Below are 24,748 nucleotides of genomic sequence, written 5' to 3' on the forward strand. Positions count from 1 at the left end.
CATGAAATATTATTTGTGTGACGTGCAAAATATACAAAAAAAACCTCACTCACGCCACAGACTCTTATAGGCTTATACATATACATCTCCTCACATATGGATGTGTACATGGAGGTTAACCACATGGTTAAGACATGTGATTTGGCTCGTATTCAGAAGAGAAAGACTTTAATCATCGCAATCTTTCCACTCCAGTGTTTCTCCTCCTTGACCCCCCCTCCCTCATCCCCCTTTCCTTCTTTTCAACAAAATATCATGTGCTCTCTGTTTCGATTCAAGCTCAATTACTATGTATTTCTTGTAATTTCTGAACATATGTTTAATCAAAACCACTGATATGCGTATCATCGGGTCCAGACCTTTTATAATGAAGTTAGTTAGAGAAATATGGAGCTGATTTCTGGTCATCTTTACATGTCAACAGCTAATCCTTTTAGCTGCAGATTTCCTCCATGTAGCTATTTTTAAATGTGTTTATTCTACAACATGTGAAAATAGATATGTGCCTAAACATGTGACATGGTAGCGAGTAAGAAGAATGTTGTAAATCTTTCATTATATCATTGAATTAAACTATGATCGAAAACAGTCCAGAGCACCTTCAAGGAGATCATTTCTCATATAAAAATAATATTTCAAACAGTACACGGTTATAAGTACCGTATGCATACATAAATAAAGTTGGATGAAACTATATAAACCAAAGTAATTATGATACATGTATATATTTCCAATTTAAAGAAGTGAGTTAAACATAGGTTTGTCAGGTGGTTAATAACTTAGGTAGCCACACAGGGAATTTAACCTTTACCTGGAGGAGTGAAGACGCTTGGTCGTCAGTTTTAATTGCTAGGCAACCGTTGACGTTTGTATTCCTTAGTTGTCAAAGCTATAGTGGTAGTAGCATAAAGATGAATGTATTGTGGTTTTGAAATGTTGAAGTCTTCCTCTCCAATATGTAGTAAGTCTCTCATAATGACCATGTTTTGAACATATTACTTTATAAATCCCCCTTGTATGAAATCTCGGCGAACGAGAGGTTACTAGAGCGCAGTCCATTTATGATGTAATAATGTCTTCACTCCTCCTCCAGCCGGCTTTAATCACGCCCCACTTTGTTTATACAATGAGTCCCTTGGAGGTAGAGACTGTAGATAGATGGATAGATAGATAGATAGATAGATAGATAGATAGATAGATAGATAGATAGATAGATAGATAGATAGATAGATAGATAGATAGATAGATGACGTGTGGAACCTCAATGCTTGACCAATTACAGCAGAGTGGGCGTGTTTATAGTAAACAAGATTTTTCAGTGGGCGGGGCTTAAGCACATTTTTCTACAGTAAATATTTCAATGAAAAGAGAGTTTTGTACAAACAGACACATACTGATGATACAATAGAGTCACACATCTATTTAAGGGACAATTAAATAAACACATTAGTTGAACTTTAAGTTTACGCTCGTTTTGAACGGTACTGGGTGAGTGAGCAGCAGCAGTTAGAGGCCATACGAGTGAATGATATTTCCTTAAAAACCCTCTTGTATCTCGATTTAGCGTCAGAAAACAGAAGGTCGCTGGTTCGATTCCAGCTCAAGGAAACCTGTGTGGAGTTTGTATGTTCTCCCCGTGTTGCATGGGTTTACTCCGGGCACTCCGGTTTCCTCCCACAGTCCAAAAACATACAGAGGTTAATTGAGACATTTGTGAAATTGCCCATAGGTATGAGAGCATGTGTGAATGGTTGTCTGTTTTTGTGTGTGCCCTGCAACAGACTCGCGTCCTGTCCAGGGTGTCCCCTGCCTCTCGCCCCATGACTCCCTGCGACCCCAACCCCGTGATAAAGCGTGCTGACATGTACTTTCCTGTTGGTGATCACTTCACTTTCCCCTCTTCATCACTTTTCCCCGAGTTTTTCACGGAGCGGGGGAAAAATCGTTATTTTTCATGACCCTTGCCGAAAATTCCGAAGCGAAATATTGTCATTATATCGTCATTTCCAAGCGCTTGCCTTTGAATCCATCTCCTCAGGCATTAGAAGAGTTAACATGGCGTGAAAGAGGCAGTTAAAGTCACTGATTGCGCCGAAGCGTCAGGGCTGTTTTTAAATAACGGAACAGCGTGTTTTACGTGTAAAAAGGCGGCTATTTCGGAGAGGATCACGGGTTAACAAGAGAGAGTCAGTGAGGGATCTCACCGGAGTCTCTGGGGCTCAGCCGTGCATTTCTGATGAGTTTCCTGCTTCAGACCAGCCGGCGACTCCCTGGCACACCAGCATGCGAATGACTCATCACACCGGATCACGTGATCCATCTCGCCATAGGTGCGGTTATATTTACCCACCGGGGGCTTCCCTGCCTGACATTTCATCGCTAAGAAAATCCCTGAGAGGCGTACAAAAGACGGGAAGTCCTTTGGTTTGTTTTAAGATTTGTGGCTTTCGTGCAGGCGCTCATTGTGCGTCTGTCTTTCAGAGCGTTTATATATCGGAGCGAGCGTGAATGTGTGAATGGGAATGTGTTGATTTTTTTTTTTTTCTTCTTCCCCCCGCAGGGCCACCGTTTGACGAGAGATGAGTCATCTGCAGGGAGACCTCCAGAAAAAAGGTTGTTGATTCTGAAGTGCTACGAGCAGCAGATTCGGCTCAGGCGGCGTTCGTTTTTTTTTTCAGCCGTTGTCATGTTTGCTGTTATTTTTTGTTAGCGAACAATTAGCTCTGAGCTGTGTTTGTGGTTCTACAGCCCATGTGTGGGGGGACGACGGCATATGCATAATCAGTGGAAAAATGCCTCAGGGAATTGTTGACTCCATTAATCCATTGCGCAGGGGAGCGTTCCTCCCTCCACGCCCCCATACTCACTTTTATTAGCCCCCCTGAAACAATATGAATGTCATCACGCAACAGCATCTGCATTCATGTGCAAATGTATCTGAACTAATCTCATTATTCTCTCGTCGAGAGGGATCAAACGGCGGCGTAGGACGGGCCGAATCAAAAGTGTCGGTAAATCAAAAGGAAAACATTAATATTATGGCAGCTGGGGATCGTTTGGATAAATGTCCTTTTTTGCTAATGTGGTAGTTGTGACAGAATATGTACAAAGAATATTTGTCAGCAAGTCTATCCTTTATGTAAATACACCCATTAAGCACAGCGCCATCTTAGGAAAAAAAAGTCCCTGCTCTGTAGGCAAATATTATATCGCCAGTATTGTTTATTGTATTGTTTCCTTTAGATATGGTGGATAGATAGATAGATAGATAGATAGATAGATAGATAGATAGATAGATAGATAGATAGATAGATAGATAGATAGATAGATAGATAGATAGATAGATAGATAGATAGATAGATAGATAGATAGATAGATAGATAGATAGATAGATAGATAGATAGATAGATGGATGGATGACGTGTGGTAATGAACCTCAACGGTTCACCAATCAGAGCAGAGTGGGAGTGGTTATAGTAAACAAGATTTCATCTCCAGAAAAACTGTCAAAAATATAGTGTTTTCAGTGGGCGGGGCTTAAGCACATTTTCTAACGTAAACATTTAAATGAAAAGATAGTTTACCACATTATAAAAAAGAGCTACTATTCTGCCTTTTGGCTCCCCCATTTTGACTTTCCACTAACTTTATACTTGAGCCGTAAGTTTGTATCACAAAGAATCAGTTGATACAACATGTATCATGATACAGGGATAAGAATACGTTTATATTTCTAGTATTGTCGAGTACTTGACTCTGGGGTTGCAGATTTTACAGACCACATGACTATTTCTTTAAACCAAAATATGTGCAAACATCAGCTTTAAAAGCTGCTGGGGTCGACTGTATCCTCTCGTCCTCAGTCATTGCCGGGATCTCACAGGATTTTATTTTTCCTTATCTGCGAAGTTTCATTGCAACATAAAATGTGCAAAGAAAGTTAATATTTGCATGTTAAATGCAAATGAAAAAAAATAATTAAATATTTGAAAGCCGAGTCTCTTCATCTATACAGTGTTGTGGAAAAAAACGCGATATATATGCAACCACTCTAGACCTGACAAAGAGCAAAGTGACCTACTTTGTTAGTTGCAACTTTAAAAGTTGACAGGAAGTGGGAAATGAACAACCACTCTGGTATCAGTAGTGCAAATAGTATTGAAGAAGTACTACTGCGGCATCTGTCCCTTGGATAGGGATGTATACCGAAATTGGCAGATGTGATACACAACATCTTTTTACTGTTTTTTCTATTTGTTTCCATTCATATCGCTGCCTCTTTTCTAGACTCGCCTTTTGTAGTTCTACTCCTTTCATTCTCTTTCAAAAATATCCAAATCAAGTGACTCATCCAAACTCACTTAGTCTGTCCTCTCTTGCGAAAAAAAACCCTCCCACGTCTCAGCTCTGTCTCCTTCACTCACTTTTAAAAACATGTGATGTTTGACCCGGGCGAGGAATTGCCCCCCCCCCTCCAGCTTTTTGTTTTTCTCAATGTGTCGCTACAATTATTCGAAGAATCCCTTTATCTTAAAAAAAAAACCAACAACAAGTCCATCCTGATTCTGACTGAATACTTTCATTCAAGCCCATAATGAGCGACGATCATAAGAATGCATCCGTGGTCAAAGCAGACTCAGACCATCTCTTTACATTTAGGTGATGGATCAGCAAGTCTGATGATGAGCCTGTGATCCAGGAGAGACCACCGTCGGATCATTAATCTTCTTCAGTGATCAGGATGCGTGTGAGTACGCTTGTGGCGTTTTCTTTTAAAGATGAAAGTGGTTCGTCGGCGCAGACGTGATGAAGATTCATCAGAAAAAAAGAGAGCTCCGTCCTTCTTGTTTTGTCATACACAACACTGCATGAACACACACACAGGCGATCACACACTCACTTACGGTCCTTCCCAGGGGTCACCTTGAACTGGACAAATTGACCATGGTTGATTTCTTTTCCTTTTTTTGTCAATGCCAGCAAATCTGTCCATCATCCATTTGGACTTTGTCTGGACTTCCATTACTCTTTTTTGTTGTCTTCCATCTGCCTTTCTTTTAAAAGTTACTCCTCGCTCTTATTTTAAGATTCAATTTATCCGCTCTATTACTTTCAGGAAATGGCAACGCTGGAGGTTAAAAAAGTGCCGGAGTAGAATTTCCACGGCCCTGGAAAAGGAATCCTTGAAAGCACATCACAAGTAATGTACCTGAAATGAAAAAAAAAAACACACCCTCTTACCCCATTTATCTTCACCCTATTTTGCCTCCAGTCACTTCTTTCTCCTCCTTTCAGCGCTGATGAATAGAGTGGAAAGTTAGCCATGCTATCGCTTAATGCAGCCGCTGTAGCATTTCTTTAGTCGTTCATTGAAAAAGGCCATTAAGTACTGTTCCGCTTTCTCAAATGTTATTTCCTTTTTCTTTTTTTTCATGTGAACGCCTCACTCGAGTGTTACTTATCGCGGCCGTGACCGATCGTCGTCGCATCAAGGTTGCGTGGGGAGTTAATTTAGGAAGAATGATACTCTGTGTCGCCGAAGAAAGGGAGGTTGTTTATATTAGTTTCAGTGGTTAATGCTTTTTCTTTTTTTTCTTCTTCTCTCCCCCGGTTTGTTCCAGACAGCAACACACGTGCAATCGATTCAAAATAATCACTGCATCCATGAATTGGTGTTTGTTCAGAAAAAACAGCAGGGGTTCTTGAGAAACGAAGGGAAATGTACGGATGTAATGATGGACGCCGTAGAACAAAAGGGCGAATCATAAGCCTGTTTGTGTTTTTCTATGCTCCGCACGATAAATCGTTCTAGAATGAGTCATGATTAGGTTTCATCTCCCCACGTGTTTAATCGCTTTTGACAGTGTACATTCAGTAATGCGTGATCAGCTGCTGACACTCGTTCACATCGAGTCTGAAATACTACCATCACATTTGGATCGTACAAAAAAATATGTATAAGACTTGATTTGAAAATCAAGTACCTCTAGAAAAAACCCAGAAGAAAACAGTTATTTGGCGAATTATTTTAACTTAAATTTGGGAAATCTCAAGTAGTAGTATGTACTACATTTGCTTTATTTTATATTTACTTATACATTTAAAATTAGACGATGTATTGCTGTTTTTTGGATGGTAGTGTAGCATTTCTATTTTGTTACAGTATATTTAGATTAGATTAGAATAGATTAGACAGACTTTTAATCCCTATGGAGATCTTTTTTTTGTTTCATAAAAAGCAAGAACAAAGTGCAAAGTGCAGTATTAATTGATGTGTGAAATATATACAGTTTATATGAAAAAAAATCTCCCAATCCACAAAGACCATACTGTGTAACAAAAAACTATTAATAATATTCGTAAAAAATTAAATTAATAAATATAGTAGTTATATTGAGGCTGCGAAAAGACCATCACGAAACAAAAATAAGAAAATAAAAACACAATACATTGGATTTTTTACATGTTGCAGAATAACTATAGACTTTCAAGGAGGAACAACACAGTTTAAGGTTCAATTTTGGTCAAAATGCAATCAAAATTTGACTTAAATTTTCTCTGAGAGGTCAGTAGTTTATATCACAATTTCCAAGAGGGCAGTCTGAGAGTTTATAAATAAGTAAGTAAGTAATATTTGTAGCGGACACGATCAATTGAAATTAGACGATGTATTGCTGTTTTTTGGATGGTAGTGTAGCATTTCTATTTTGTTACAGTATATTTAGATTAGATTATAATAGATTAGACAGACTTTTAATCCCTATGGAGATCTTTTTTTTGTTTCATAAAAAGCAAGAACAAAGCGCAAAGTGGAGTATTAATTGATGTGTGAAAAAATATACAGTTTATATGAGAAAAAAAATCTCCCAATCCACAAAGAACATACTGTGTAACAAAAAACTATTAATAATATTCGTAAAAATTTAATAAATAAATATAGTAGTTATATTGAGACTGCGAAAAGAAACAAAAATAAGAAAATAAAAACACAATACACTGGATTTTTTACATGTTGCAGAATAACTATAGACTTTCAAGGAGGAACAACACAGTTTACGGTTCAAATTTGGTCAAAATGTAATCAAAATTTGACTTAATAAGATTTTCATTAGGGTCTTCTGCCCACTTAAATTTTCTCTGAGAAGTCAGTAGTTTATATTACAATTTCCAAGAGGGCAGTCTGAGAGTTTATAAGTAAGTAAGTAAGTAATATTTGTAGAGGACACGATCAAGTGGACACACACACAAACACAGACCTTCTTTCTTATTTTCAGTTTATAGATTTAAGCCCTGCTTTTCAAAATAACAGGCGGAACTTGTTTCCAATTTTCTTCCAGACTTGAATTCAGTTTTCCTACAGACTAATCATCTTGTCCAACTGCAAGATAAACATTCTTTATGTTATTGAATTTGGGCCCGGAAACCGTGTACTAAAAAAACCTGTGTGGCAACACAGACGAAGAATATTGTTAAATACTTTCATTTCCTCCCTCTGTGTAACAAAACATCCCTTGCAGAGCAGACCATAGAGCAAAAAAAAAAACGACGCTCTTAACGGTGATCTCACATATCCCGACCGACCGAGTCCTCGTCTTTTATTTTGCCACCAGCTACGCATGTTGGCATGGAAACCATGGCAGATCAGGGGTTCTGTAGTCGGCAACTGGGTCACTTGGAAAAGAGGGGAAACCAGCCCCGACGCGAGCAAATTACACGTTTAAAACTTATATTAGCTTTCGAGGCAGCAGAAGAAAAGAAAAAAGCCCCTTGACCTATTTCACCGGCGGGCAAAAGAATGAGTCTCATTGTTTATGCGCAATATACGAATGTTGCAACGTACGGCTCGCTATTGAGATGATATTTCACATCATTACCAAAAAAATATAAAGCCTTTTATGCATCATTATTAGGGTTTCAGGCTACTTTTTTTTTTTTTTTTATCACGCTGTTGTTGAGTCAGCGTCAGCTACCTGCAGGTGACGGCCAAGCAGACGGTGGCGTCTCTGCAGTCGTCTCATGCCCTGCACGGTGACTCACCACAGCTTAGCCGGACGACTGCAAAACACACACATTTGGTCGAGGACAAGGGAGGGAAAAAAAGGAGAAAACAACAAGCGAGACAACAAAAGGGGGGATGGGAGGGTGGTATAAGAGGTCACTTTATGGAGTTTTTCTTTTAATATCCATGACTGGAAAGTGTTTGTTCTCTGCTTTGTAAAGAAAAATGCCTTACAGGCTGCGAACTAGTCAAATATTGAAAGTTGCTTGAGTTATGTGTGTCTTGGTGCTTTGCCATATTTGGTGACCTTGTGAGAACACTGGGCGATGTGACGCAACCATGCTTCTTTTTTTTTTCTTTTTTTCTTCTCCAAACTTGTGCAACCCCCTACATAAAGAGCTTCTGACAACCATTTTGCAATTAGTAGTAAACACTAATATGAATGATGTAAACAAAAAATAAAGCCGCCGCACTCTCGCGTTCGAGTCTGTCTGAGTGGCTCTCGCTCTCTCTCGCTCCGACTCTGTTTCAGGCTGGCTTTGAGTTACATCATACTTCAGGGAACGGAAGCTCAGATTACAGGAAAGGCAAACACAGGCCTCTGGGGTCTGTGCGAGTGTGTGTGTGTGTGTGTGTGTGCGTGTACGCAGTAACACTTGCTATCCTCTGTTTCTCATATAGCCAATCAGGACGGCCGACATGTTCCTTTTTCCATGGATGCGGTTTTAGTTTTGGGTTCAGATTTCATCACTCCGTTCGGCACACAGTTCCAGGGTTGTTTGCGTAGTTGAAATTTGGGTGATGGGTTTTTGTCTCTGAGCAATAAGTCTTGCAACTTGCACAATATTCGTGAATGCTGGTTGGCTGGGGCAAAAAGTTAGTAAAAATGTTGGCCGGGAAAACTTAACAAAACCACATAGTTGGCGGTTGTTGTTTTTTTTTGTCCTATACACAGAAATAAATGTGACTTTTAGCGAGAACAACAAATCCACATCTGGACTAACACGGCACTAACATGGCCAAAAGTCTGGTCACTGCAGCGTGAAGTATTTGACACATATTTGCTCAATCCGGAGTCTCTGGGGCCGACGTGTCCAAAGTTAAAGAGTGAGTATCCGAAGCCAACGTTGCGTGTCGTTTCTGGAGGCTCGTCGTGGGGACAGCCAGACACCAAAGAACACCCCAGTGAAAATCGTCGGCTGAAAAAAAATCGAATTTGGCAATGTAGTTCTCTTGACTAAAAGCTTGTTCACACGGAGACTCGTCTTTTCCTCCAAGATCTCCAGAGGAAGCTGCTGAAGAAGACCAAAAATGATATATTATTTTTGTTTGTTGCAAGAGCATTACAAGAGCAGCATATCTACCAGAACAAGGAACGTTTTTTTCTGTTTTCTTGTTCTTGGGCTTGGTCTGTATCTTGATCTTTGTCTTAGTGTTTGTCTCCGTCTGTTTCTTTTGGTCTGGGTCTCTGTATTTTGGTCTTGGTCTCCGTCTTTTGGTCTATGTCTCTGTCTTTTGTTCTTAGTCTCTGTCGTTTGGTCTTAGTATCAGTCTTTTGGTCTTGGTATCTGTCTTTTGGTCTTGGTATCTGTCTTTTGGTCTTGGTATTCCGTCTTTTGGTCTTGGTCTCTGTCTTTTGGCCTTAGTGTCTTCCTTTTGGTCTCAGTCTTTAATCTTTGTCTCTGTCTTTTGGTCTTGGTATCTGTCTTTTGGTCTTGGTGTCTGTCTTTTGGCCTTGGTCTCCGTCTTTTGGTCTAGGTCTCTGTTTTTTGGTCTTGGTCTCCGTCTTTTGGTCTCAGTCTCTGTCTTTTAGTCTTGGTCTCTGTCTTTTGGTCTTGGTCTCTGTCTTTTGGTCTTGGTATCTGTCTTTTGGTCTTGGTCTCTGTCTTTTGGTCTTAGTCTCTGTCTTTTGGTCTTATTCTCTGGCTTTTGGTCTTAGTCTCTGTCTATTGGTCTTGGTCTCCGTCTTTTAGTCTAGGTCTCTGTCTTTTGATCTTGGTCTCTGTATTTTGGTCTCAGTCTCTGTCTTTTGGTCTTGGTCTCTGTATTTTGGTCTCAGTCTCTGTCTTTTGGTCTTGGTATCTGTCTTTTGGTCTTAGTCTCTGTCTTTTGGTCTTATTCTCTGGCTTTTGGTCTTAGTCTCTGTCTTTTGGTCTTGGTCTCTGTCTTTTAGTCTAGGTCTCTGTCTTTTGGTCTTGGTCTCTGTCTTTTGGCCTTAGTGTCTGTCTTTTGGTCTCTGTATTTTAATCTTTGTCTCTGTGTTTTGTTCTTGGTTTCTATCTTTTTGTCTTCGTCTGTTTCTTTTGTTATCGGCCTCTGTCTTTTGTCTTTGTCTCTGTCTTTTCAGTGTCAGTTTATTTGAACTTGGACTATGTTATTTGGACTTGGTCTGTGTGTTTTGTTCTCGGTCTGTTTCTTTTGGTCTTCGTCTGTTTATCTTGGTCTTGATCTCTGTCTTCTGAGTGAATAGAAAGCAAGGTACCGTGGACGGGTAAAAATCAACAAACCAAACATCGTTGTAGCGAAACGTAGACACGCCTGTTCGGATATTGAATGTCTTTTTTTTTTTTTCCTCTTAGGTGTGCAGTTTACAACGCTAAATCTGCATAATGACTATGGTAATGAGCGAAGGCCAGAGAGCGTCATCCTCACGCAGGTTGAACAGGAGATAAAGTGGAAGTCAAAACAGAGAGCTCCACAGTTCATCAGGCGCCCCTCTAGCCTCTGCCACTGAGCATGTGAGTTAAATTACTGCTGTATAATTAACACGACCAAATGGGCTCGCAGATGTTCGCAAAGTCAATTGAACATCGCAGACTCTCTCTCGCTCCGTCTGTCCGTCCCTTTCGCTTCACCGTCTCACCCCTGTCTTGCCTTGTCTCCCTTTTCCTTTGGCTATAAGTCAAACATCATGGCTCTCCACCTTTTAAAAAAAAGAAGCGTGATGGATTTTACAGTCTGTTTGATGCCCCCTTATGAGTGGATGGATGGGCCGGGTTTTCAGTTAGCAGCTGCTGATGCTGCCGTTTCTCTCTCGGCATCTCCCGAGATGTCGCACGTATCCATGCACTTCTCACTGTTTCCAGCTATTGATTGGGTTTGCTTTAAAACTGCCGTCAAAGCATCAATCTAATTTTATACATCGGCGCTGACTGGCCCCTTTTTTTTTATTTTTTATTATTCTTTCACACTTTGAGTCATAGTAACACCAGAAAGCTTCACCCACTGCTGCACGTCGGGGTGTTAAGACGGCTAATATCATTTTTTCGATGTGACTCACTGTGCAGCACTTTCAGCCAAATAACCAAAGCACGGCTCGCATTGATGCTGATTTCGGGATAATCGGTATTATGAGGCGTAAAGGCGGAATCAACGAGCGCGGCGAATGGGTTGTATCGCGACGCACTTTTTGGAAATGAGCGCGGATTTGTCGACCTGAAAGCCATGAATCACACACCTTGGTTATTTGTAGTTGAATGACTGATACATGGACGATTAGCAAATAACAGTAAACAAGCTCACAATGAACATCTGCTGGTGCAAACTGGGGATAAAAGAACCGATTTGAGTCATTAATAATCATCTATTCAATTGAATAGTGTAAAAGTCACGTTGATTTCTGAGTCAGACATGTGATGTTTTTGTTTATTTGCAGAATATTTGTGAGCGTGTGTACTCATTAATGTGATAATAAACTATATTTTATCACATGTCTCCCACCCACTGTCGTAAACACTGCTATCTTAACATTCCATCAGAGGCTCCATAGTTCCCTTTTCGGAAATATCTTTTTTCTAAACAATGGGTTTTTCTTAAGATGCAAGTAAAGCAACTAAAAAAATCTAATTTCCTGCGCAAAATTTAAAAAAAGCTAGACCTATGAAAAGTGTGGCCTTTTTAGGTCAGAGTAACTAGAACTGATGAAAATATTTTAATTATTTGTTTTTTAATATGTATTTTCTACCAAAACTAAAGGAAAATCCCAAAGCTTTTGTGAAACACGCACTCTAGATATCATATTATCATGTTAATAATGATTATACTGTATTTAGGACATTTAAATGAAATTAATATCAAATTAAAAGCCTGAAATCACCTGAAGAAAGGCCAATCACAATATCATTCATGTACCTGTTAGACTAAATAATATTTATAAAAGCATGATTATAAAAATCGACCTATAAATCACCATTTTTCAGGTGTCAGTTACTTTTCGTCAACACGAACAAGTGCATTAGTTACATTCAAACACACCATTAACTTTATTATATAAAGTCAAAACAATATTTAAGTATTTCAGTAGAACTATAAAAGCTTTTTTTCCCCCTGCATTACAAAAAGTTGACGATAACCCCCCAAATCATTACCGTGAGCCGGATACCCCAGTTTTCATGCTTGTTTTTTTTTTCTTCAAATTTGACCTACATGGAATCGTGTAGAAAAATAGCTTGCGGTGCATCTAAAGTGACAGTTATCTGTAAAAAAAAATGAGACGTTCTAATAAAAGTCAACACATGTACATTGATATGCTGACTTGATTTCACCCGAACTAGGCCAACATCCCACTTGGCTTCGGGATAGTTAACGGCAAACACACAAATACGCACACACACACACACAGGCTTTACTCAGGAAGGATATTTGAAGGAATTTTGGCAAGAACAGCAACTTCTGCTGATAATTAGTTCAAAAAAATAAATAGTGCACTTGTGCCCAGAGGACTTTTTTTTTAGCAGCGAATCCGATTGAGCTATGATTAATCTATGCTGCGGTTAAATTGAAGTGCAATAAGACACAAGCTTGTCGAAGGCTAATATAAATAGGGGTGGTTTGTGGGGGGGGATGGGACACCATTCTTTCTTTAGTGCGTGTAGATTGAATTCATCCACGCCTCGAGAAGATTCCCCCACTCGCAGCCCCTCTGAAGCCACCAGTCACTTTGTATAATGCAATTCAGCAAGGTGACAATAATGTGGCCGCGCATGCAAAACACGCTGGTGGTATGCAAAACACAGCTGCTTACTCCTTTTCCGACATCGCGCATTGTTTCCCCGAAGCTTGGAATCGCGTCCGCCCTTGACTTGCACCACAAGAGTGTTCATTACTCTCCCTCAGTTTTTTTAATTGCCGTCTCCCACCCCCCTGTCTAGCGTTTGCTTTTCTACTCACAATATCAGACTTTCGGAAGTGCGTTGAAAAGTATGACTCATCCACACATAGAGAGGCTAACTCTGCCACTCTTCTCCATCCCATCATGCATTTCCCCCGGTCCCTGAATATGACAAAAAAAAGGAACGAAAGTGGTTCTAAGAGACGGGGCTCGATGAGGACCGACGTAGAAACCACCGCAACAGACATTGATCAACTTTGACTCTTTTTTTGCGTTCGCATGAATAATCGGAGACGAGGAGGGGTGGAGAGGCAGAATAACAGAGCGGGAGGAAGAATAATGTTCTTGTGATGTGAGGCGTGCGAGGCAAAGAAAAAGCTTCCGAAATCTCTGTAAATAATGGAGTTTTCCCCGGTTTCAACCAGATGTGTCGCATTTGATTCTATCCCGTCCAGACTGATGTGGCTGTGCTAGCTCGCTCCGTTTATACGATGACACCTCGGAGATATCTGACCGCACCATGCTGTGGTTTATGATTATTGAAGGTACTTTCACTGCATTTTTAATGCTATTTTCTCCGAGGTGTCCTCCAAGTCAAATACTCTTCCCAGATCAATTTAGCCACAGAATGATTGAAGACCTATTCAGCTTCTCTCCTTTTTCTGTGTTGTCTTTCTTTCTGTGTATCTGCCTTCTGTTTTTGTTACTTGACATCAGCTGGAACCGATCAGCAATTAGCGCTTTGTCTTAAGCTTCTTGGTTACAGTCCGTGGTGTCAGATTGTCCCCATCTCCGCTATGGTAAAGTTGACTTCCTACAGTGTGCGTGTGGTGACTTTTATTTTTGTTTTTTCTTCAGTACATTCAATTGTGTTGAGTTATATGTTTAGTTTTTCTCTGCAATTGTTCAATTTGAATTAGTCTGATTTAGGCTTAGCCTTTGGCGTTGATCGGCGACCCTCGTTCCTCCTTTTCGTTGATTGTTCGGTTGACTTTATTACTGTTGTCGCGTCATGTCAACCTATCTCCCACCGCTACCGGCACCTGGTTCCAATTACGTCAGCCCTTGCGGTCTAATCAAGCTTTTCGGAATCCTTGAAAACGTCCCTAGCAATAGCTATTAGCGGTAGCCGTCCAGATGGAAGTCTCTATGCTACTGATATGACACTAATGAGGGCGTTCATTACACATCATACTTCCTCTGGCTCTGATTTTATGTTGAGGTTTACGTCTTTTAAGATATATTTAGCTAGTATTCGTACATTTGCATAATAAGGGGCATGGTCAACCGCCTAACTCTGCCTCTTGACCAGAGTCTGGCTAAATCCCTGCAGACCCATTATGGCCGCAAAACGCAGATTGACTTTAAAAGCATCACAGATACGACGTCAATACTGTCTGTCGTCTAAATATGAGAGAAACAGACGCTGTTATGACTGGCGACAAGGTTGAGCTGTCACTTCAAATTGCACTTAGCGACAACACGACGGCGGTGTGAGAGTGTTGAAAGGGGATGTTGTTTTTTGAGTGCCATTACAGGCTGTTTTCAAGTTCTTACCGGATTCTGGTAAGATCTGGTAAGATATGAAATGTTTCTATGGCTTTTCTGTTTAGTGTATGTTTTGTTTTTCAACTATGCTACCGTTACCAAGATTAAATTTGAGAATTTGCTAGCTTACCGAATCTTGAAATGTTCAGAATGTATTACAACTGTTAAAAAAAAACGTAAGCCAGAGCCACATGAAATACCAATTGGTGAAAATCAGGAGTGACACTTCAAAACAAAAAAACGACGTGACATGATAGATTTCTTTCAAAAAACGGCGAGTCCAAGCGAAAAAGGCTACTGTCCCGTGCTTTTTGTGATTGAACACACATGTGACTTTCAACGAAGTAGAAACAGAGGAACTTTCTCCCCGGAGTTCAAATATATGCGAGGGCCGTCTTCTGCACATGCTCTATCATATTCCGACGAAAGAATCAGACTGAAAACCTCCAGACGGAGTTCCTGGCAACTGTTCTGTTGTCAGCCAAAGATTTTAAACATGATGTACGTTTTTGTTTTGTTTTTTTTGCGGGGAGAATGTTAAAGAAATTCCTTATAAGGATGTATTTGAGCCAAAGTAAAACCAGGACATAAAGTGCGAAGACTTTTTTTTTTTTTTGATTGCTTTGTCTTTGACACTGAAAATAATGGCAGGGCTTGTTTTCTATTAATTATCATGATTAGCATTTAATGGAAGCAATGAAGATGAATGATCAGTTCGGTTTAATTTGCAGTATTTCACGTCTCCACACATTAAGATGAATGATGCCGAAAAATCGATTTCGGTAACAAACACACACATACATACACGCCTCTCCATCATACACATATACCTCTCACTCAGCAAGAAAAAAAAAACCCGAAATGATACCGTCTGAATTAACTACTCATTCATACGTCCGAGTTTTGACTTTAGCATCGGTTCCTCCTGCGCCGACGGCTCGTCCCTCAAAGTCAAATGATGCAAATCTATGCAAAGTGTTCACAAATCACCCGTGAGTAATCCACAGAGGCCACCTGTTAACCAGACATTTGTCATTTTTGCGAGATGATGTAAGAGCGTATCGGACACGGTGGCAAAAGAGGAAGGAAGGATGGATCGGTAGAGGGTGAGCCGAGGACGCCTGAGCGGTCGACCGAAAGTTGGACACGGTGAATATATTAGAAGGTTAATTTTTATTGGGAAAGATGAGCAGTTTACTGTCGTTCGTTGGCGGTGGGCCATCTTTTACTGCATTGCAGTATATCACCGCCACAACAGTGTATGGGAGTCAAACATTTAGCCCCCCCCCCCGTGTCTTTGATAATCATTGAACACAGTGAGAGAGACCAAATAAATTCAAAACTGTTGCCTCAGTGCTTCAGGAGGCATTAGAAGGGTGAATAATTCACATAGACTTCTAGATTAAAATGTAATAAATCATCCTGTTCAGGGCAGGCCCAAATGGATACAGAATCTATAAACTCTGCAAAAAGATGTTTTTTTGGGGGGGGTGGGGGGCGAGATATGATTGATAGCAATCTCATGAGGCTGTACATGTAATCACTCTTCTTTCTGCCCGAAACCCTGACTCATTCACTTTCACTCCTCCGTTAAACAAAAAAAAAAAGCCAAGTCGGCATTTAATCTGGTGATTTAATTACCGTAAAATATGAGGATTGAATTAGTTTTAACTTTGCAACAAAGTAACTTTTTTTTATTAAGCTAGTTTCCACATAGTTTTCCTCCATTCTCTCCTTATAAGTTAAACTCAAGGTTGAACATGCCCTGCATTTGAAATCGTGTGACCTCCAATTTCACTCCGCGCAGCCTCGCCATCCCGCGATTGCTCTGTAAATGTGTCAGCGGGATTAAACAAAAGAAATAAATGCACGTCATGTCCTCTCAGGCGTTGAGCCTTCAGTGACGAGACATGAGGTTTAACTCATAATCCATATTGCCGATAGGTCAGGTGACCCCACCCCTTACCCCCCCCAAGAGCATTCTGACCTGCTCTAGTAGAAGAACTTACATTTCCTCGATCCTTAAAACTCTGAATTCGCTGCCAGTTTCTTCCAGGATCCATTTTGGTTTCTAAACTAATTTATTCAGACAAAGTGAAATAAATGGTTTCCAAAAAAACATCCGTGATTAAACACTGGTATGTGTAATGCTGGATGTCAGGAAAACTGCGATATTTAGTGCTACATTTCTTGACTACTATCAAAAGATTCTCTGTCAACTGAACCATACATATGGGTTGTAAACAAAGTGCCTTACAATAAGAGTCCTCCGAGAAAAAGCACTCGCCGACAGTCCAGTAGGAATATTTCAGCTAGAAAAACGATGACCCAAATATTGTCGTGGATGACAGTTTTCCAATTTCTAAAGCACAGAGAAGACGTAGAAAATGTTCTGTCTGCCATTTGATTCATTTACGTCAATATTGTCTATTTCCATACCTAAATATAGCACAAGGTCTGTCACTTATCTTGTGGTAAGAACGCTTCTGACCCAGTGTCTAGCACCTTAAAGTTTGTCAAAAAAAAGCTTCTTAAAGTGAAGGGGGAAGTGGTAAATACAACTTTTAATCCAAATATTTAGAGAGATTAATTCACCCTGATGGTGTATATATATATATATATATATATATATATATATATATATATATATGTATGTTTCAACTATCTGTATGTTTCTGTATGCATGTTATTATTTGTATATTTCAAATACTAAAAAGCGTACTCTTGAAATTATGGGCAAATTAGTTATTAGAAATACATGAACGCAAACACAGATGTTCAGTTTGTGATGTTCCATATTTTATTCATGAGAAAATCAAAGGATTTTGATAGAAAGACTCGTATTTGTGTGACTGTGGACCGTTCCAACACAAATAGACCAGAAACATCATGGTAAACAATGGATTTGATCCAAAAAAGTAGATGACTTTAAAGTCCTAAAACCTTGCTTCAATTTCCTTGAGTTGTCTTCACTGTCTGTTTGCTTTATTACTTATTTTCTGGTCTAGTTGTCATGTTAACAGAAATCCAAATAATATACTTTTTACATGGCATCCCATGAAAAATAAGTTGGTGGTGCGGTAGCCATTAGTTTTTTCTTTTTTCTTTAACTTTTGGGTACTTCAACTTGTTGGATTTATGAGTTCTGGACGATATGGAGCTTAAATTCATGTGTTTGTGTCTTCTCTTCTTCTCAATCATGGACTATTATAACAGTTTATTTTCATATCTAAACAAGAAGAAGCTGTCTCGCCTGCAGTTAATACAAAACTCTGCAGCAGGAATTCTGACCCGCTCTAGTAGAAGAACTCACATTTGTCCGATCCTTAAAACTCTTCACTGGCTGCCAGTTTCTTTCAGGATCAATTTTAAAATTCTGGTTCTTACTTTCAGATCTATTCATGGTCAGGCTCCTCCTTACATCAGTAATCTGATCCAGCCTTACACCCCAGCTCGGGCTCTGAGGTCTGTGGATCAGAATCTACTGATGGTTCCTGAACATGCTTCCGGACCAGAAGAGAGAAATCCTTCCAGGCTGTTGCTCCTAAGCTTTGAAACGATCTTCATCTCCCTCTGTGTTTGATGATCTACTGACTCCTTCAAGAAACATTTTAAGACATTTCCTAATCTTAAGGGACTCCTGGCTTATATGGTCTTGGCCTTTTTATAGTTTTTAAACTTGTAGGTATTTTTAAATGTGTATTTATTTTGATTGTTAAAGCGCTTTGTGAACCTGGTCTAGAATGACACTTTACAAATAACTATTATTTACTTACTTACTTACTTATCTGGATCATAACATTCTTAAGCTATTTTCTACGTCTAAGTCCAGATAGAAGATCCAAGTTGGAACAGGTCCTCCATTTCTAATGGTTTCTAAAAGTTCCTTCCTGAAAAAGTCGGCCTTTGGTCTAAATAATGAAACTCTGATGCAAATACAAAAAGGTGATCACAAGCAAAGTTGTTAGTGTGAGCTCACAGCAGGGTATTTTTTCCTTTTTGGTCTCATCACTGTCAGATAACTCCTCATCCCTCGCGCCCCTAAGCTCCGGTTTTTGATCTTCAAAAACATCTGCGCCGGGTGTCACTGCTGCGGCAACTTGTTGCGGAAGGTTGCGCGCACGGTAAACACCCGTGCAATATTTTTTTTTCCACGAAATCACATGACATCTCGGGGCCGTCTTATTACTTCCAAGGGTAGTCTCGGTGTTTCGCGGCCCCCCCCCTCCTCGGGGGTCGGGGCGGGAGCCTGAAGTGTAGTCAGTCCTCATCAGCAACAATCAAGGTGAGGTCCCTCTCCCCGGGCAAAGTCGAGCCACCAGCCACTTGTTTCTCACTCACTGGCCTCCCTTGCATCATGCTTTTTCGGATCATAGCGCACAACAAGAAGGACGGCCCGGCTGCGGGGTGAGGCAAAAACCGCAAAACTTTGCATCAGGACTTTTCGCTTTATAACCGGGGCGTGTCTAGGCGTTTTTTTTTTCTCAAGGTGTATTTTTTTTTTTCTTCCCCGCAATCCTCTGTTCTGCCTCCGTAGGCCGGGAGATGTCAAGATGTATCAATCGCGATCATCCAGGTTGGAGAAGTCGCGGCGCTCCATCACAGGCCCTGTCGGCTCCACTGTCTGGATTGAGCCGTGATGAATGGAAGCAGCTCTTCCCTTCCCTCCGCCCCGCCGTCAGGAGACAGGATTTCCTGTGGCCCTCTCCATTAATGCATTAAAAACCAGCCCACTAGCATCTTCGGAGAGACATGATGTGAGGCATGTGAGACACCACAGATCAGCGTTTCCTGTCTTCCAGTAAGGAGCGAATGAGATCATGTGACCTTCCCAACAAGCCATGAGACTAGAGTGGAGCATCAAAGACAGGCTATATCTGAACACAGTGTTCGGATGATTTTACACCACATGGAGAATATTAACAGAGTCATATCGTAATATAAATACTCCATAGTCATGTGTTGTTTTTTGAGAGCTTTTGTCTTGTGTTTTATTTTAATTATCAGGGGGAAAAAAAGGAAGGTTTCATAACCTATTCTGTCAACACTCAGTCTGGTTCTGCTCGAGGTTTCTGCCTTCTAAAAGGATGTTTTTTTCCTTCGCCACTGCCACACTGTGATTCATTCATTGTTGAGTTCCTGGGATCAATTTTAAACTGTAATGTGTCTTGAGATATCTTTGTAATGATAAGAAGCTTTAAATATAATTGAATTGATTAACCAAACTTTTTACAGTATTTAAGTAGTTTTTGCGCAATTAAAAAGTCATAATTAATACGTTTTTATTCCCAAATCTTCGTGGTGTCAGTTGCAGGATAAACAAAAATAATGCTAATGAAGCATCACATTAAAACAAAGAAAATAGCTTAAAATTAAAAATTATTATACTTCATGGTAATTTTCTATATAATACTGAATTTTTATAGTAGTTTAGGAAATTAGGTATTTTCATGTGTTATGCATTTGGACTGTGCTGGGTATTTTTTTTAAGAACAAGATTTTTTTGGGGGACTTTTTTTTTTACTGCGTTTTAATTTCATCGTCAACAAAGAAGTTGTGGTTGTGTTATCACCTATGTAAAGTTATTTGTCACGTTTACTGTTATTTAATTCTTATTTATCTACTCTACATGTATTGTTTGATTAAATGTTTAATATAATTAAGTTAATTTATTTTCTCCTTTAGTAACTCAGTCACTAACTCAAACACGTATTATTAGTTTAAGTTCTTAATCTCTTGTTTTTGGAACAGCCTCTTGATATCAACCATCTATTAATCATTCTCTTATTCCAAGTACGTCATATCATTTTGGTGAACGTTGGTAAATCAGTAATAAAAAGGTGTTTAAAGATCTTTGTTAGTCAACAGTGCCAGAGGTTAACTTGTGCCATGTATTGCATGTACATATAATGCTTCCTTTTTGAAAGTATTTAAAGGATGTTTTGACTTTTGATAGGATTTATCATGACAACATTGAGGGAATAGCATCCTTAGGTGTGGCTAGTAGGTCTAACAATATTATTCTATAATTCCAGTGAGACCTTTGTTTAGAGACCAATAACTGTATTCTTTTTTATTTTTAAATTATAGTTACAGTTCCCTTCACAGAAATAACAATTCAAATGTCAAGATTTGGTGCTAAAAATCCAATATGATGCTAATGTTCTTCTACACAATGTTATTGTGCACATGTGTGTTTGTGTCTGTTTTTTTGGGTGGATTTTTAACTCGACGCACTTGGGTAGTGTTTTGGTCTCAGCTGAGGCAGTTACGCCTAAAAAGTGTTTATTTCCTGTTTTTTAAAAGTGCATACTCACTGAGCAGACATCTTGTTTTTTCTGCGAACAAATGTAAAAGACCTTGACCCAGAGATAACACAAGGGATACCACAAACACATTTGTTTTCGGGCCTTCGGGTCGCCTTGACCCAGAGATAACACAAAGGATACCACAAACACGTTTGTTTTCGGGCCTTTGGGTCATTTTGACCCAGAGATGAAACAAATGATACCACATACACATTTGTTTTCAGGCCTTCGGGTCGCCTTGACCCAGAGATAACACAAGAGATACCACAAACACATTTGTTTTCGGGCCTTTGGGTCACCTTGACCCAGAGATAACACAAGGGATACCAGATCAGTGATGTAAGGAGCAACCTGACCATGAATAGATCTGAAAGTAAACCAGAATTTTAAAATTGATCCTGAAAGAAACTGGAAGCCAGTGAAGAGTTTTGAGGATCAGGGAAATGTGAGTTCTTCTACTAGAGCAGGTCAGAATTCTCGAATAATTAGAGTTCTGAATCAACTGAAGGTGAGACAGATTGTTTAAGCGCTTTGTGACCCTGGTCTGGAAAACCACTCTATAAATATAAATAACTTACTTACTTACAAACACATTTGTTTTCAGGCCTTCGGGTCACCTTGACCCATAGACAAAACAAGTATAAGTTGTGACGGCATCCATCTTTTTTTTTTCTTTTCTTGCACAATATCTCAGTTTTAAATGGAGCCATCCTGTCTTTGACAACCATTGGCGTGTAAGTAACATGTTACCACACATTAAATCATGCGAGAGGTGTCGAAAGAAGCGAAGCCAATCCACGCTCACTTAATCCTAACTTTGTGTGAGAAAAAAACAAGCCTTAAAACAGATGTACAGCTTAAAACTGGGGAAGAATTCCAACATGATTGCACGCTCTCTCTTTAAAGCGACGTGTAATTACGTCCGACTTGATTCAGCTCGCGTCAAAAGGCTTAATTCGAGATACTTTGACTCGTTTTTTTTTTCTTTTCAAAGCCTGAAACATGAGTGAAGGTGATACACCGGTCGATGTTCCGCCAAAGAGCTCCCAGTATCACTTTGAAGCGGCTTGTTGTGCAACACCGGCATCATTTTTGAATTTGTTTAACGTTCCGATGGTTGCGTTTTGTCACATGACAGGCCCGAGCTTGAAAGCGGCGGCTCTGTTAAAAATTTAAATCTGAATACGGATTTCTCTTTAAATCCCCCCACCCCCGAAACCCACCCCTGCTTGTGCTACTGTCTGCCCTTCTGGTTTTAAATAAAAAGAAATCCTTGACACGCCTCTGGCCATCACTTTCATGCCAGCAGCATAAACATGTGTTCGACAGGCAGGAAGAAAGACAGGGAGATTGTCTTCTAATCCATTCTGGTTGGTAGAAGCCCCCACAGCAAGCAGTAGTGGTTCTGTGAACGTGCTTCACACACCATAGGCACACACACCTGCACACACACACACACACACACAGATGAAGAGCCACAGTGGAAACTGTGAGTCACAAGCGCTCGTTTGCCATTCTAAACCTAAATCATTGTGGCGTTGAGTCACTGCAGAGTTTCCTGTGTGTTTGCATGTGTGAGCGTGGACAAGCTCAATCGGTCTGGACTCAATTTAGACCCCGTTTGTTTTTCACACACTCGCTCGTCCCATCCGAGGGTATATTGTGCTTTCTATCATGAGTCCACATGTTCCTCTTGTGTGCAAACCAAACACTGGAGATAAAGTCACTTCCCCCTAATATTACAGTTTTACTGGCGTCTCTTACGCAGACCTGGAGAAAGTGCAGCAACATGTGACTGATCATGTAGAAATGCTAACTGATAACTTGATTGTGTGTGTTTTAAATTATATAAATAAATTAAAATAAACATGCTCAAGAGTAAATATGATCTGACTGATCATGTAGAAACTTTATTTTGTGTATAATAATTTTAAAAATAAAACTTATAAAAGTAATTCATTTTAAGATTTTTCTCTTCGTTTTCATTGTTTTTAGATTATATAAATAAATGGTAATAAAAATGCAATAATACAATGTTTGTTGTTTTTCCATAATATCTTGACTCCCAAACAAAAGTCACAGAATATAATGGAACGTAGAAAAAAATTGTTTATAAAGAAAATAAATAAATTAACGACCATTTCATTTTGTGTATGTTAATTATTTGAATATAACTTTGTTTTGATTGGTTTTCCACTTTGTTTTTATTATTTTTGTTAGTTTTTCTTACAATAATAATGATTTAAAAAAACGTTTATTTATTTATTTTTTTGATTCGAAATCCCCCCCATAAAAATCCAAAGAATATAATGTAACATGACTTTTTTAAATAAATAAAATAAAAAATAAAAATAAATTAAGAAATAATAATAAGCTCTCCTTAAAAACTTCAGGGTTTCTATCGTTTTATTTTAAAGGGTGTTTAGGCACTCTTCAAAACGGATAGGATATGTTAAAGAACAGATTTACAGTTAATTGTTATTAATACTGAATTCTTATGATAGAAATAATCATCACACATCAATTAAAGTTAAATTTATATTTACTTATTCACATTTTTTACAGCTGCATTTTCCATTGTTATTTAACTTTTGGTTCATTTATTTTTCTTATTTCTTCCACATGTATCAATAGTTTAAATAGATACAGTTCTCAAGCAGATGTGTGACATTCAAAAAAAAAATTGACTGAATTCTAAAACACTTAAAAAGCGCTTTATAAATGCAAATGACTTACTTACTTATTAACTGTTATTTAATTCACATTTATCTTGTCTACATGTCATGTATTATGTGATTTTTTTTTTTTTTTTTTCTAAATTAAGATATTTAATTAAAACTGAGTCTTTGTTTCTCAGGAGGTGAGATGTTTTGTAATTATTTACTTTTCTCAGATTCTTGTATTGTATCATTATTTGATAATTGAGTTCTTATAGACAAAACCACAGGAAAAACACAGAGTTGCTAAAGAACTTTTAAGTCAGATGCTAACACGTTAGACCACCCAGTTTCCTTATCACAATAGCAGTTTTTCCCCCTCAACATTTTAAATAATACATCATGAAATAATATCATTGATTCCCGGCCAAAAGTAGGAGTGCTGATGTTTACGACTTGTTTGGGCTGAGAGTGCGAGAGCTTCACTCCACTGACAAGGCAGGTCTATTTGCAGCAAACGTTGAGTAACACTGAGGGGGATTTTTATTTCTCTCTTATTACACATCTCCCTCCGTCTCGGCTTGTCTTCCACGGAGGCCCGAAAACGCAGACGACGCACACTCGCGCTGCGACGGCACATATCGAGGTTGACATGTCAACATGACTCTGGTCCGCAATCAGACATTTTTCCGTGGAGATAGTCAGACCTTTTAACATTCCTGTTGTACCAACAACAGCGGCGAGTTGCTCAAACACTCTCACAGAAAAAAAAAAAAACCCCGGTGAGGAGGAGGGGTTGTGTTGAGGGCAAAACGACCTGCAGCAGGTCCGTGGTGTGTTTGTGGTCGCACTAGCTTGATAAGCAGGGTATCAACACCGAAAAAAAATGATAAGACACAAAAGCACATTGTAATCCGTTTTGAGTTCAGTCTTGTTACAAAAATGTAAAGATAGTAACGATCCAGCCATGCTGTACACCCTTGAAGCCATTTTTAAGTCATTTTCATTCTCTTTTAAAAGGTTTGTGAAGAATGTTATGAAATCAGTCTTTAGATCTTAAGATACTGTTTCGTCTAACAAGGTCTTTTGAGGACGTACAAAGGGATGGTGTGTCTACAACTTTCTG

This window comes from Callionymus lyra, chromosome 17, assembly GCF_982586985.1.
Source record: "Callionymus lyra chromosome 17, fCalLyr1.hap1.1, whole genome shotgun sequence".
Taxonomy (NCBI): Eukaryota; Metazoa; Chordata; class Actinopteri; order Syngnathiformes; family Callionymidae; genus Callionymus; species Callionymus lyra.